The 14,836-nt window shown below is 38.5% G+C and overlaps 1 long non-coding RNA gene across 1 annotated transcript; it reads left to right on the top strand.

Annotated features, from left to right (window-relative positions):
- The first annotated feature begins 7 nt into the window (after nucleotides 1-7).
- Nucleotides 8-14,464, top strand: LOC102040379. The gene is made up of 6 exons (XR_004081906.1): nucleotides 8-455; nucleotides 926-1,053; nucleotides 4,625-4,729; nucleotides 5,455-5,619; nucleotides 5,825-5,957; nucleotides 13,160-14,464. It is a non-coding gene; the product is annotated as an uncharacterized LOC102040379 (long non-coding RNA).
- The last annotated feature ends 372 nt before the right edge of the window (nucleotides 14,465-14,836 follow it).

Here is a 14,836-nt window from a genome sequence, read left to right as displayed (position 1 = left end):
TTTTTGTTTTTGTTTTTTTTTTTGTTTTTTTTAATTTAATTTTTAAATGTGCGATGTGCCGAATTTCGTCTCTTTAAACTCCATGTGGTTCTGCTCCGGTAAACGGGACGGGTCCGTCCCTGGCTCGCACGCTCCCTTACATGCTCAATCCACACAGGTGTGCACTTTCATCAGTTTTCGACTGCACGGTGTCACCGGTATTTGTCCCCGGCTTCATTATAGCGATCGCTCTGGAGCACTGCATTTCTTTCTCCACTCGAAAGCTCTTCTGTCATAATCCTCTGACAATCCCCCTTGTTCGGGGAGTGAGATATCATCTGGTCAAGTTTTATACATTTAACATTCATTTTATGTGTGAGTAGAATAACTAACTGCTTTTCCGTGCTCCTTTCTTTGTAGGAAGAAGCAGAAGTTTTAACCATCTTCCCATGGCATCTGACTTTTTTGAAGAGGAGGTAAGGTTAACGTCATGTAAAATTACCCTCTTTATTTCTGATGTTCCACTAATCTTTCTTCTGTAGGCATACATTTTGGAAACTGTGGTGAGTTCATGCATACTTTCATGCCTTGCAAACATAATACCAGAGCTGATTAATAAACGGTAGTGATAGGACTCTTATGCCGTCAGGATTGTAAGTGCCTATCAAACTGACATTCTCACTACATTATGCCACTATTATATTCTTTGCAGTTTTAAAAGAACTGTAGATAATTATTCAAGATATTGAAACATTTAGTTTATAGTTCTATTGCTGTGGTTGTCACCTTCACTTTATATCAAATTTGAGACTCATTTCTTAAGGATGTCTCTATTTTCTGCTTTATTTGCACATTGATAGCTTTACTGAATGACTAGTCACAGCAACTTTTTCCTCTGATAGCAGCATATTAAAATGTGAAAGCCTAAGACTAATCTGCTTTGCAGGACTTTTCAACCACTTAATGGAAGGGAAAAAAGAAGTTTGTTTCAAGACTCTTATGTTGTTCATCAGTGCTGTTAACAAACTTGGGGCTTGAGGATACATTTACTGCTTCTCTGCATTTTTGCTGAAGGTACGTGCATTTGAAGGTATGGATGAGTTCTTGGCATTAGGAGTTTGTGTATTTTGCAGCTGCCAATGAAACTATAACAGTGCAGGTTGATATTAAAACTCTGGACTGTTTATATTTTCTCAAAATTTTTTGGAAGATAAATTGTTAATGCAATAGAAAAAACGCTTGCTCTTAAAATCTTATTTAACAGTGGGAAAGATTTACAGTCTGGCTGTGCACTGTTCACATTATTTAAATTTAGGTATGTGAATTTAGATTCAGCTTCTATAAATAAATAATTAAAATCCCTATTTTTATTGCCTTCAGTCTGATCGGTTGGTCCTGCAAAGCTGTTAAGAGAGTCATGGGTTAGTTTAGTAGTTGGACTCCAGTAGGGTTTTTGGTATGAGAGGAACTTGGATTTGAGATGACTGCACAAAACATGACCCAAAATATAGCAACATTTGGATTTGCGTATTTGTTTTTTCTACACTGATTTCTTTTGCATTATTTCATTTAGATTGTGCAAATGGGGTACAGCATAAAATGGCTTAATAAATCAGGGCATGAATGTACAGTAGGGATCAGCTGAGAATATTTTCTTTCTGGGAGAAACAAATGGAAAGAGGCAGAATGATCCTTAAAGTAACAGCAAACTACAGTTTAAAAGTACAGCTCTTGGTAGGCTCTAACTGTAAGTGGTTTGGTTCCAGGTGGCTTATAGTGAATGGAGTTAAACTTGGCTATCTTGGATATGATATACCTTAATTTAATTAATTTAATAGCTCCTTTCTGTTGAAACTTTAAAATCTAACGATCCTGTTTTTATTGCAGTCCTTAAAGATCTAATCGTTCTTCTGTGTGTCTGAGATGTAAAACTTAGTGCAAGGAGAGGCAACAGATTGGTTCCGTCATACGATTTTGTTGGGTTTTTTTGAGAGTACTTAAAAGATTATGATGGATAATGCTGTCTTGCCAAAGAATGCCGACACAGGTGTTCATCATTATCTTAATTAAGATCCTGAGAAAATGTCATCTTTCGGCATGAATTATGAAGGGAGATGCATTAGGAGATCATTTCAACTTTTTTTTTCTTTTTTTTTTCTTGTTACAGGGGTAGATGAGAAGGAGGCTGTTTTCTCAAAACCTTTTTGATATTTCTTTATCAGAATACCTGACCTTAGACACTGAATTTGTTTTTCCAGTTCATTTTGGGACAGTATTACCCAACAATTATGTATGTGACGCTAAAGGGAGTCCTCTTAAAGAAAAAAAAATTAAATAGTAATTCCTCTACAAGATACCCTGTTTCAGTTAACGCTGTCCTATTAAAAAAAATCTGTGAGACTCATATGGTAGGGGAAATTGCTGCTGGAAACATCTGATAAGAGATGTTTTATACAGTATATTTTAAAGTATTAACAACTTACAAGAGAAAAATAAACACACGTGAATATTAATTCTTTTAATTAGGCATGAAGAGAAAATTTTCTTTCTCATCTTTGCACTACCATAGAAGTAAAACTAATTAGTGTGCAAAGAGGAGGGAGGGGCCTGTGTCTTCCTATGTTAAATCAATACATTATTAACTGGGCAAGAGCTAGAAAAAATGCATGTAAAATATTTGCTATAAAACTCAGGGGCCTTTTCCTCAGACACTGCTGCTGCTTCCCTCAGGTGCTGTGCTGGGAGTTCCAGGTCAGGCAGTGCAGTGGAAGTGCTGGTGTTTTGTGGCTCTCAGACTGCTGGGTAAAGGAGGAGCGCTCTGAGCAAGGCACCCTCAGTGCTCTGTTGTTTCTTCCTGCACTTCCTCTGCCCGAGATGCTCCTTGTTCACACTCTCTGTGTTTGTGGTCTGAGAGTGAGGTGTAAACTCGTGAACACCTAGAATTACTCTTCTGTGCCTAGCATTTGGGTATTAGGTAGTTTTGCTTTTCTCTCCAAGCCTTTCTATTTTAAATCACTTCTTGTCTGCTAAAAGAAGCCTGATTATGAGTTCTAGTCTTATTTTTTTTTAAATTGCTTCAGCAGCCTTTTTAGTGTGTGGAATAAAATACAGAAGTGCAGCTGACAAGTCTTTCAAGCACCCAGTTATTGTACTGAGCATGTAGCTCCAAAGATCTTGACAGTATCATGGGAGAACCTGAAACTGCATTTCAGTTTCCTTGAAGTTTCCTGCAATTAACTTAAATGCCATTATTTGCTTGAATTTGTTGGCATAGTATGGACTAAGTTAAGAATGTCTTTAGGGTTTATTTTACTTACAGTTCCATGGACATATGTAGAAAATAGACTCTGAGTGAAAAATGGAAAACTGCTTTCTTTCATGTCTAGAACAAGTTTTTCACTTAAAACTAGCCACATCTCCTGTTAGTTGGCTCCTATAGCAAATGAGAAGCAGCTCAGTGGGAAGGATGGCTGTGGCTCCCTGTGCTGTTTTATGGGATCTGCATGAGCCCATAGCTTCACTCATGGTGGCAAATTCCCTTTTGCCTGCAGGTCCTGCAGTGTGGTGGGAGCTCCTGCAGCTGGAATCTGGCCTTCAGTGTGGGTGTTAGAGATGAGTGTCTTAATAGCGATGTCATGTTCCAAAGATTTTGTGCTTTATCTACTTTACTTACATATATTTGCAGTCCTTATGACTGGTGTTTGCAAGAGCTCAGCAGTACCTCTCTGAGGAGAAACATAAAGCCAGGTAGCCTTTCTGGCCTTACACCCAAGGAATTCTTTTTAACAGTTCATAATTTCTGGGATTTTGTTAGTCTGTATTCTTAATGTGAGTGGTGCAGATGTAGATGATTCTTAAAGCTGTTTTTGGCAGATTAAAGTGAATGTATTAATAGAACCGGCTTTTTTTTTTCTTTTTTTATTATTAAATCGTTGCTTGAGGAGAAAAACAAACTATATTCACCTTTCAAGGTGAATATGGATCACCATAACAGAGTTTACTATACTAATAAACATGTGACTGGTTACTCTCATGCTCTTCTTTAAGGAGTTGCACCTTTCTGAGCAATTTCTTTTTTTCCCAACAAAGCAAAAACGAGCTTTTTCTTCTTGTAAGCACATATTTTTCACAGTATTTTGTAGCATTTCTAGCACAGATGACAAACACAGCATTTACCTCTGATATATTTTCTGCTGACATCTACAGAAATTTTCATGCCCTTCAGATTTAATTTTGTGTAAAATAATGCATGGTATAATATGTAGGTCCTGTGTTTTCAATTAAGCTGTATTAAGTAACTATGCTCTTCTTTCATATCCCATAGCAAAGTATCAATATCCAGATGGCAGTGTGCTGGGATAAAAGATAGCTACAGGCTTGGCTGCTACTGTAAAGCCAAGAACAAACATTTTAGCCTGTGTGATAAATAAAACCCAGGTTGAGACTCTGGGCGTATTGGAGTTGCACTAAATAATTCTACAGTGCTGTTTATTACTGGTTTCATTGGATAATATGCAGCTGTAAAACCTGCTTGAAGCTTTTATTAAGAATACTCTGTCATTATAAAAAGGTGCCTATGACTTCTTTATGATATTGGCAGTATGAGAATTGCTTTGTTTGTGCTGACTTTCTGGCTTTTATCTAGGAAGGACCTTGCTGTCTCCTGGCTCCTGTGGGCATTAGGTTTCACGAATGTCTCTTGGGAAGAGGACAGCTCTGTAGAGCCTAAGTTTCAAAAGTAATTTTAAAGGTATTTTTTTCCTTTATGTTTTTTCTTAAGTTTATTTCAGTATTTAATTTATTGCTTCAGTTAAAGTTCAGCTGATATTCCCTGTAATATACACTGTGCTGCTGTGTCCCTAAGTGAAACTTCAGCTGAGGTCATCCAGGTCATCCATTCTTTGGGAGGAGGCTGCAGTAGGGTGGAGAGACTTTTAGGCTGGCTGAGAAGGGATTGGAAAACTTAATAGCAGGCAAGGGGCTAGACCTGGGTTTGTTTTCTCCTTGGATTCCTGGCACATCCTGTGACCTAGATTTGTTCATGTAACCTTGGCCTCAGTTTACCTAATAGGAGCTCTGCTTGTCTCAGAAATGTTCTGATGCAAATTGATGTCCATTCTCATATAATTGTTAGAGTGTTGTGCTTTTGAGCAAGTGATTAATGCTGTCTCTGTTTCATTAGCAAAATGCCATTAAACTGCCCCATTCCTCAGATTTTTGATTTCCATAGGCACCTGTTTGTGGTGCACCTCTTGGAACATGCAGGATTGAACACCATCCAGTTGGGATGTGGCATTAACATAGTGTCTGTGGGATTTAACAAACCTACAGGATCAATGGGTGAAGAAACCCTTGCATTGTTCAGTTGGTAATCCTTGTTTGTCAGAGAAACATGCTGTTTGAATTAGTGACAAATACTGTATTTTTGTTCCAGCCCCCATTCTCCATATATCCCCTTTTTTTTTGCCTTTCTAGATTGCACCCAAGAGAGAAGCAGTGAGATGCACAGCGGGGAAAATGAACCCAGCATTCCATCCTATCCTGTACCTGCCTGAATATGGGAAGAGACCCAGTACAAAGCCAGAATGCAGCTGGGCTTGCAGTATTTTTAACCATATTAAGTGCTGTTCAGAGTTAATGGTAAGTAATCTGCTATGAGTATGATATGATTCATTAAGCAAAGCATTAGAGCTGGGGCACTTCCCTTTGTGGTGCTGGGTTTAGTCACTTACAAAATGCAGAATTGATATTTCCAGATACATCAACTTTATTCCATTTCTGTTGAGAAAATTGCACACTGCATGTAATAAGTATGTTGTTTTCTTTCTATTTTTGTTTTCTCCAGATGAGCTCAGTGAGATGGTCTCAGCAATGCTGAAGGAAGGGAAGGACAGAATTGGAAGGCAGGAGCTATTTCAAAGCAGGATTCTTCATCTTTCTGTAATGCCCAAACATGAAGACTTTATAAACTTCATTAGGTAGAGTATTGCTAATAGTATCATGTCAGTAATGTTGCATGATGTAGTATGGCATTGCTATATTGTTTAGTGATCATGTGGAGCTGCATAAAATAAATGAACATATGCCAGTGACTTAAATGAACATTATAAGCGAGAGCAGTAAATGGAGAAGGTGGGTACTAGAGGAAATGCTAGTAGCTTCTTCAAATCCAGTCTCTTCCTTTTTTCAGCTCTTTGCATAACCAGTAGTGCTTTTGTTTCTTGATTGAGATATAAAAAAAACCAAAAACCTAAACCATCTTTCGTTCAAGAAATTGAATCTAGTTCAACTTCTTAACCAGAAAGACTTCAGAGTCCTACTAGCTGTTAGAGCATCTTAATGCTTTGTCCAGCAGGAAATTGCACTCTCAGTGCTGACCTATTAACATCTGTAGTGCAGCAGCATGTGCTGCTCTTGCTCCTCAGGGCTTGTGAAATGTCTGCTGTGGCACAGCCCTCTGTGACCTCTTGCATTGAAGGATGGAATTTGTGAGTCCTTTTCTGTCTGGAGCTTGTGGGAGCTCCCTCCTGAGCCAAATAATTCTGAAATACTGCAAAAAAAGATCTGACAGTGTTGTCTGGGAGATGTGACTGACTTAATTATTATTAACATTTATTAAGTGCCTTACAATGGAGTAGAAGAGCCATTGCCTTCCTTTTTACAAATAGGAGAGCTGGCATGTAAGGAAGAATGAATCTCTTCTATCTTCTGCAATTCTTGACCCACCTAATTAGGTGATTGTCACAAGAAATGAGAAGCTGGCTCAGGGGAATGGCACTGGGGGAAGCTGCCGGCATGTTCTGTGCACGCCGCGCTTCCCCCTCGCACAATGGCTCAGCCTGGGGAGCGGGGCTTCCCTCTGTCACTGTCCCTGGGCCAGGGAGGACAGGAGAGGGGGCTGAGGAGCCTGGGGCTGTCTATTGGATAGCTTCATTATAGATCTCATCCAGGGCAAGAGTGGGGAACTGCAGCTCATTTCTAGGAGTACTCTGGTTTTTAGCAATTGCTCACCCACTGCCTCCTCCCGCTTCCTTTCGCTGTGGAGTGGCCTTTCCCCACAATAAGCTGATTTTCTTCATGGCTGATATTTACACTTAGTTAACCTCTAAGGCACTAACTGCTTCTTTAAGACTTCAGTTTCTTTTTTTTTTTTTAATTATTTATTTTGCTGAGAAAGGGAATCTGTCCAGCTGCTACAAACAATAGTGGTTTTGATGTATATCAATAAAGAGTTAGAGATGTATGTTTTCCAAGTAGAAGATAAAGAGACTTAAAGCCTGCTTTAAAGGAAGGCAAACCTTGGAGAGGTTTACTTAGATGTACAATATGCCCTATTCTTTGATTTTTAAAAACAGTATTAAGGGATTTTTTCAAGAAAAGAGGAAATAATTTCATCTTTTTGGTCGCATTTTTTTCTTAGTCTCACAGTTGTAAGATAAATATTCAGAATTAGGAGTTGCTTAGGTTAATGTGATTAAAATGAGTATGTGATAACGGGCTCTGCACGTTAAAGATTAAGAGCTCAAATTATAGACTCCAGAGGGAAACACTCCATGAGCATTTCTAAATTTTGTTTGTGCAAAAAATGCAGTCTTAGGCCTGTGGTTGCAGTTGCATAACAGTTTTATCCTGTTTTATCTGCAGAGAATTCTTTTAAACACTGTAGTATTGGGGTGAAAATGTAGTGAGGTGGGGGGACAAATGAGGAAATAATTTTAGTCTAAGTATTAATGTTACTCTGTAAAAATAGATTAGTTTTACACAATTTATTTACATTTACAAAGGTCAGTTTATAGCATTCTGAGTGCAGTAGTTAATTCTTTATGTGTAAATTGATCCTTTATGCAGATGTAATTCCATATACAACATTTAATCTTTGAATGCAAGTTGAAAATATATTAGCAATTAATTTATGTAGGTTATGACTTTCTTTTGCATATACTTTGCAGTGGTTCCTACCTTAAAGTTGAGTCAGTGTGTGCTTAATGAAAATTAGATGTGAAATGTAATATGTAGAGGACAAAGAAGCATTGAAATCCTTATTGCTCTTAAAAAGACAAAGGTACCTCAGATAATTCTCCTTTCTTAATCTCTTAAGAATTTGATGCATAATTCTGTTATGAGCAATTTGGAGTGAATAAAATATTTTTAGAGGTAGTATTAGTATCAGATATTATTTCTCACCTTTGATGAAGCAGAGTTTGGTTTTAAAATTTAAAATGCTTTGCATTTTGAGAGGCTCATTTATAGGCAGACTTCCACTGAGAAGGAAAAGCACCTTGGACGTTTGTGGAGGGGCAAGCTTTGTTGTTATATCTGTGAAATTTGCTAATGTTGCAACCATTGAAATAAAATGTTTGTTTACATAACAGCAGGAGCATTTCTCCTCCTCTTCCTTGTGGTTTTGTCCAACTAGATGTTATGAGTGGCAGTTGCAGTGACTGCTAAGTGTTTAAATGATGACACCATTATGTGAGGTGATTTTGAAATGAGAGATTCCAGCCAAGAATTACATCTGCTCTCATCTCCTTCAAATCATACTCTCTGGCTGTGCAGATTATGATTGATTTGTTTGTGACAGATTGCAGGAAACAGTCATTGATTTTTCAATATTTTACCTTAAAATTATTTACAGTTGTAACCAAGGGGAGGTATTTCCATGGGCTGTCAGCCCCTGAAAGACTGGGATAATATTCCCTGCTCCCTGACAAGACAAATTACCCGTAATGAGTGCAGTAGCTGAAGGGTATACTTTTATTTTAAAATATGTCAATAACCCAGTGACTAAACGAATATTGATTCAGCATAATGAAGCCTGAGTAATGTGAAAATGAGCTCTTCAAGGAGCATGGTAAAGACTTTCTTTTTAGCTTGTAGCAAGAAGCTTTTCATTCTTTAGTGTTAGGTAGTTGAAATGTGCAGTCTTAAACAAGTCATCCTTAAACATTGGTAGTATGTGGAGTAATGTAACAAAAGAACTTTAGGGGTTTTTTTCTGTTTATTTTTTCTTTTTTTTTCTCCAAGTTGTTTTTTCTTCAATATGTTTCAGTAGATTAAATATAGGAAAATGCAAGTTATCCAGGGCAGAGATAGAATTACGATAGGTGTAAATATCTTCTGCAGTAATATTCTTCAGCTAGCCTAATGGCATTTTTAATGTGGAATCTCAATATGGGCATGGGAATATATCTAAATAAACTGTAGATTTAATTTCCTATTATTGACTTCTTGACATCCTGATGTGTGTTCTGTGTGATCAGTCTAATATTCTTGTCCTTCAACAGTTTAGAATGGCTGGTTTATGAGCACCTAGATATACTGTAGTATAAAACTTAGTTACCATAATGCACATTTTTCTTTCCATAACCTATAATTCTGCATGTTTCTTACCACATGAGAATTCTCAAGCAGTAATTCATTTAAATTACAGTAATTTATGCAGTGCCATAGGTGTGGTGTGGAAAAGCATCCAATAGATTAATATGAATATACTCAAATTGTTCAGGGTAAGGATTAAAGACCATGTTGAGGTACAATTTTTTCAAACATTAGAAGTATTGAGCACTAAAAAAAACCCACCCTATCATGTGAAAGGATCAATTGGTCATTTGTATTCAAGAGCATCGTGCAACATGGGGAAGGCTCTGCAGAAGCACTGGGTATAAATAGCCATGTAATCCAGACATAGACAAAAAGATATTTTCTTGGGCTGTTTGTGTGTAATGTGTCAATTATGAAATAATGTCATAGCCAGAAGCATTTAGTGAGCATGTTTGGGCATGAAGACGACTTTTCTTATTTTCTGAGGACTAACTTCAATTGCATCCAACTAGCTTGTGAAAATCTTCAGAAGGATGTTTTCCTATCAGCACACAGGTGATTTTTTTCCAAATGTCATTCCTTTAGCACAGCTAGAAACTATTTCAGCAGGCACTTGAGAACCTGTGGCATTGAGAGTTAAATGGCAACCCTGGAATGTGAGATATGTTCCTGTTTTTAATTTGCTAGTTTTCAGAAAAAAAAGTGTGATGTACGTTTGAGTGGGTTACAACTAAATAATTGTAGTTTTGAGAGGATTTGTGCATATTTGCAAAATATTGGAGAATATTAATCATTATTAATAAACTGAAATACATAGCTGTGACAACAGAAGAATTTGGGGCTCTTATAAATGTTACAAGAGATCTACAAATGTTCCAGTGTTGAACCTTAACTTCCTGCTCAGTGACATTTTACACACCTCAGGTTCTCTGCCTGTTCTTTGTTTCTGTACCTTTTTGTTTCTTTGGCCAACAGCAGGAGATGGAAGGGGAGGATTCTTGCTCAGTAGCTTTCCCACAGTAGCGAGGAAGAGGGAGACTGTTCAGGGCTGGGTGCCAGCTCTGCTGTAGACTGAAGGGCAAATAAATGTTTGTTTTAACAACATCTCCTTTTCCTGGATAACACTGCATGAGCTCATGGTACCAAACTGAGTAACAGCAGATCTCTGCTTGCAAGCCATTGGCATTTTTCACTTGTGAGAAGGCAACAACTCTGGCTTTGCTGCCTTTCCCAAAGATGAGTTTATTTATTGAATATCTGACATTCCAGCTCAGGCCTGAACCGTGTGCTTGGCACTAAAGGCAAATGGTGCATTTTTGGCTTTTTATTTTAATTTGTGGTGATACTGGTGATGTCTGATGATGGTGCCTTGGAAGCTCTGCAGTTTATTCATACATCTTTCTGTGTTATAACTGTGACGATTTTTAGTCCACTTTCAGGTGGACTATGGAGGAGAAAATAAAAACCTCAGACAAAAAAAATCCTAAGTAATTAATTGGTTAAAGTTCTTGTGGCATTTGGGTTCTCCCAGGAACAGAGCATAAGCCCAATTGCTGTTCAGTTAGGTAAAGGTAAATGTAGAAAACACTGTGAAATTAAGATCATGGGTAGAGAACAGAATAATATCATTTGTGGCAGAGATGAGGCTATTGGTCAGTCATGAAGGGCTCCTGTTTAGGGGCTGTATGTCCCTCAGCACTGAGCAACTTGCAGATTTTGACCATTTCAGTTAATATCACAGTGAACACAATGCATCAGTATGTTCTTGTAGTGGTGGTTTTGTGTAACAATTCAGATCTTGATTCCATTATGAATAAAGTAGCAACCAAAACCAATAGTGGATTTATAAATTCTTCTCCTGTCTATTCAGCCTCTGTGTTATCTATCTGCTCTACAGACGAGCCAACTAAAACAAGTTTCGTTTAAAGTGAGAGATGAGAGCGTGCTGATGTAAGTAATGGAAATTGTGCTTACTAGCTAAGCCTTCTCCATGCTACCTCCTTCCCATTGCCAAATTACTTATTTGAAATCTAAGAATTAATGTGTGATGGAATCCAAATCAGAGCAGTCTGCAAGTAGGCAGACAGCACTATGTAGAATTTGCTCATCTCAATGTCATGATTACTTGAAACCAATTCTTTGTGCCCTAAACTGCACTTTGAAGGTGTTGCTTCTTTTTGTTTAAATTTGTGGACAAATTATTGCTTTCCCAAAAACAATTCCACATATGCAAATATTTTATTCTCTTGGAATGACCATTTTATGCATCAAAAGCTGTCAGTAATGCAGACAGTATCACAGTCATTGGTGTGTTGGCATATGGTTTATGGTGAACTGTAAGACTGAGATAACCCTATAAAAATATGTGAGGGATCCAAGATGATTTGAGAGTCTTGCTTAACTGCAATGGCTAAAAAGGCATGGCTGACTTAATGCATGAGTGTTGAAATCTGTGTCTGGAATTATGGAAACAAGTTGAGAAACAAACAGAATTGATTGTTGATTATTTTCCTTCGCAAGAGCTGGGAAAAGATGTATTGTGCTTTTCTGTAGTCTTTAAAAGGCTGTTGTGCCCTTTTTTCTTTTCTTGTTTTCTTTTGTTAACTTATCTTTTAATATGAAGTGTCATTCCCAAAATGAAGTAGTGTCCTTGGGCTGGTGGCAACAGCTGGAGTTGCAGAATTCATAAATAATTCAGAGAAGGATAAAGGGTAGGGGAATTTTTTTGTCATTTGAATCTTTATTGTGTGCACACATTTCATTTTAGATACGGCATCATTTGAATTCATTCAGTATGATGATTGCACTGACCTGTCATATTTATTTTGATGTCCCTTCGAAGGACCATATGCTCTGTCCTCAGCATGAAAATGATGCAAGTTGCAAACTGAAAGGCAGCTCTGTTCCTGTAGGGATGAAGCCCTCACTTCCATTGTCACATCAGTGGATGTACAGCTGCACTGCAGCAGAGAAGGTGGAGTTGTTATGTCAGTGCAGTGACTAAGTGGCAGTGTAGTCTAGCAAAAGGTGGAAAAAAGGGCAAAACCCATTTGCATCAAGGTACTGTATGGCATTGAAAACTCAGCTGTCACTGAGGGCCATTTGGTGTGAGGAACCTGGCATGTGGAGGGTGGAAAGGATTAAAGCCAGCTAGAAATCTGCCAAGGTGGAGGTGTGCCATGGTAGCTTAATGTGGGAATACAATTAATTACTCTGTATGTTGGAAATGGGGTTGCCATGCACACAACCTCCTGGGGTTGCACGGGACTTAGTCTGGAAATGCAAGGCTCAGAGCTTTTTTATTTGCCCAATCCATGTCCTCCTTTCCTCTTGAAGCTGCTTGCTTAGTCAGAAAAAATGTTTTTTGGGAGGGAACAGGGGAAGGAAATGTGCAGTTGTAGTTTGCCTCTTCGCTAATTCTCCTGTAACCATTGCATCTGGTCCTTCATTTATTTTGTTGGTATGTTCCTGTGGATGAGTGGTGCATTTTCCAGAAGTTACAGGCTCCAGTTCAACCATGTCCCATACGTAATGAACTGCATGATAATGAGTAATGTCTGGTCCCTATTGGCTAAAGCACTGGCTGCTATTAGCAATTCACAGTTGGTGGATAACAGGGCTCTGTTACCAGGACTTTGTTACTGTTACCTTTGTATGTGATATTAACACCGCAGGATTGCAGCCACCTCGGTATTTTCATGGTGTGAGGTGTAACAGGGAGCAGTGATTTGTATGAAGTACATGGTCCACTGTGCCCATGCCAGGGGCAGAAGGAAGCCAATTGAGTGCAGGTTAGTGAAATACAATAACTGGAACCTGGGAATGAGAATAACTGTATGTAAAATTGTTTCTTTTCTAGATCCTGCCATCAATGACTGAGCCTCCCTGAAACCTTATCAGTTACTGCCAAGATGAGAAGGATAACAGGAAGGAGGAGTGCTTAAGTGGCTTTAATGACAGTTAATTTCTTCTATTTATCAAATGACAGGTTGTTTTTTTCCTCAAAACTCAATTGTCATGACAAAATGCTTTTGGAAGTAATTTTTTGTAAAATAAAATGACAGTTTTTAGGCTACACAGTGCTATTGTATCTTACTACTGAAAGTTGTCATTATGGTAAAATGCTGGAAAGTCTTTATTTTTGAAGTAATTTAAGTTTCATACTCCATTCATTTATTTTAATATCTGTTGAATGCCATGTGAAAAGTTTCTTGCCAGAATTCTTTTATTCCATGGAATAGTTATTGTTACAATGCTCAATTTATTAATGTCTAAATTATTGTTGCCCTAGCCTCCTGCAAAAATGTTTCTGTTTAGTAATTCTTAAGCAAATAAGGAATGAATGAGGTTTTGTCCCCTTTCTCTTTTGATCAGCATATTTTCCCTTTCAGTGAAAGTGTCTTCATTTTTTTGGAATGGCACAACACAAAGAAAGGTGTTTTGGTTTTGGGGATTTTTTCCCCAACAGCACATATCCTTTGTGCAATGATTTTTTAATATGTGTACTGCCAAGATACAATTACTGGAAGGAGAGAGAGAAGCTGTTTGGAATGTCACGTTATGCCAAATTAAGAATTATTAGCTCCTACTTTCTGTGCAATCTCTGACTAGAACTCGACCTATTGCGTCTGGCGTATACTTTGACTCTAGTGGAACTAATGTGTCCTTGGAGTAGCATTTCAGAGTAACTTCAGATTCATGCTTTTTTCACAAGTCTGCTTTAAACTGCTGGGATTAACTTCAGAGAAGGCGAGAGATACAGGCTCCTTTGTCAGCAGCTGTGCTGGTTAAAGAAGGAGGCTTCATGCACGCTTGCTTGCTCATTCTCTCCCTGCTAGGGAGGCAGACTGAGCTGTTTTCCTGAGCACAGCCAAAGTGAATCCTGTTATCAAATATTAGTTATCAGTGCCCTGGGTCAGTCTGATGAAAGGACAGGGCATGCACAGACCAGCTGTGCAGACGTCATGTCTGGGAAGGGTGCTGTGTTGACAAGAGTTGCTGAGGGCTGGCCCTGCTGTGTCGCCTTTTCAGCAGGTGCAGTTACATCTCTTGGATGTGGTAAAAATTGGACGTGTTAGAAAGCTGTGCAGAGCTGTCATGCATAATATTCACATTCCAGGGACACCCTGGATAATGGAGAATAAACCTGTGCTCTTTGACTTACTCCTTGTGTGTGCCAGCATGAGGGGAGAGAAGTGGTGTGTGTGTGTGTGTGTGTGTGTGTGTACATGCCAGACACCTATTTCAGGAAAATGTATCTGGTCAAGGTGTGGGAATGGTACAAGTGTTTGCATTATCTAGAGAACACACTTTTTACTTTACTCATCAAAGAGGCTGCCTCAGCCAACACATGCCTCAGGAGAACTGCTTTCGACACATCAGCTGCCTTGAGTGGAGAAGGAAAAACAGCTCCAGCAGGAGTGGCTGCTCTTGCTTCTCTACAGTGTTGAATCAGTAGATGCTGGAGTCTGGTGAGGCATCCAAGCTCTTGCTATTCCCTGTGCCAAAATTAGAATGGTATGGATAGTCTTTAGTA

This window comes from Geospiza fortis, unplaced genomic scaffold, assembly GCF_000277835.1.
Source record: "Geospiza fortis unplaced genomic scaffold, GeoFor_1.0 scaffold97, whole genome shotgun sequence".
In the NCBI taxonomy this organism is placed as follows: Eukaryota; Metazoa; Chordata; class Aves; order Passeriformes; family Thraupidae; genus Geospiza; species Geospiza fortis.
Note: the sequence above shows the minus strand (reverse complement) of the source record. Positions and strands in the feature narration are given on the sequence as shown.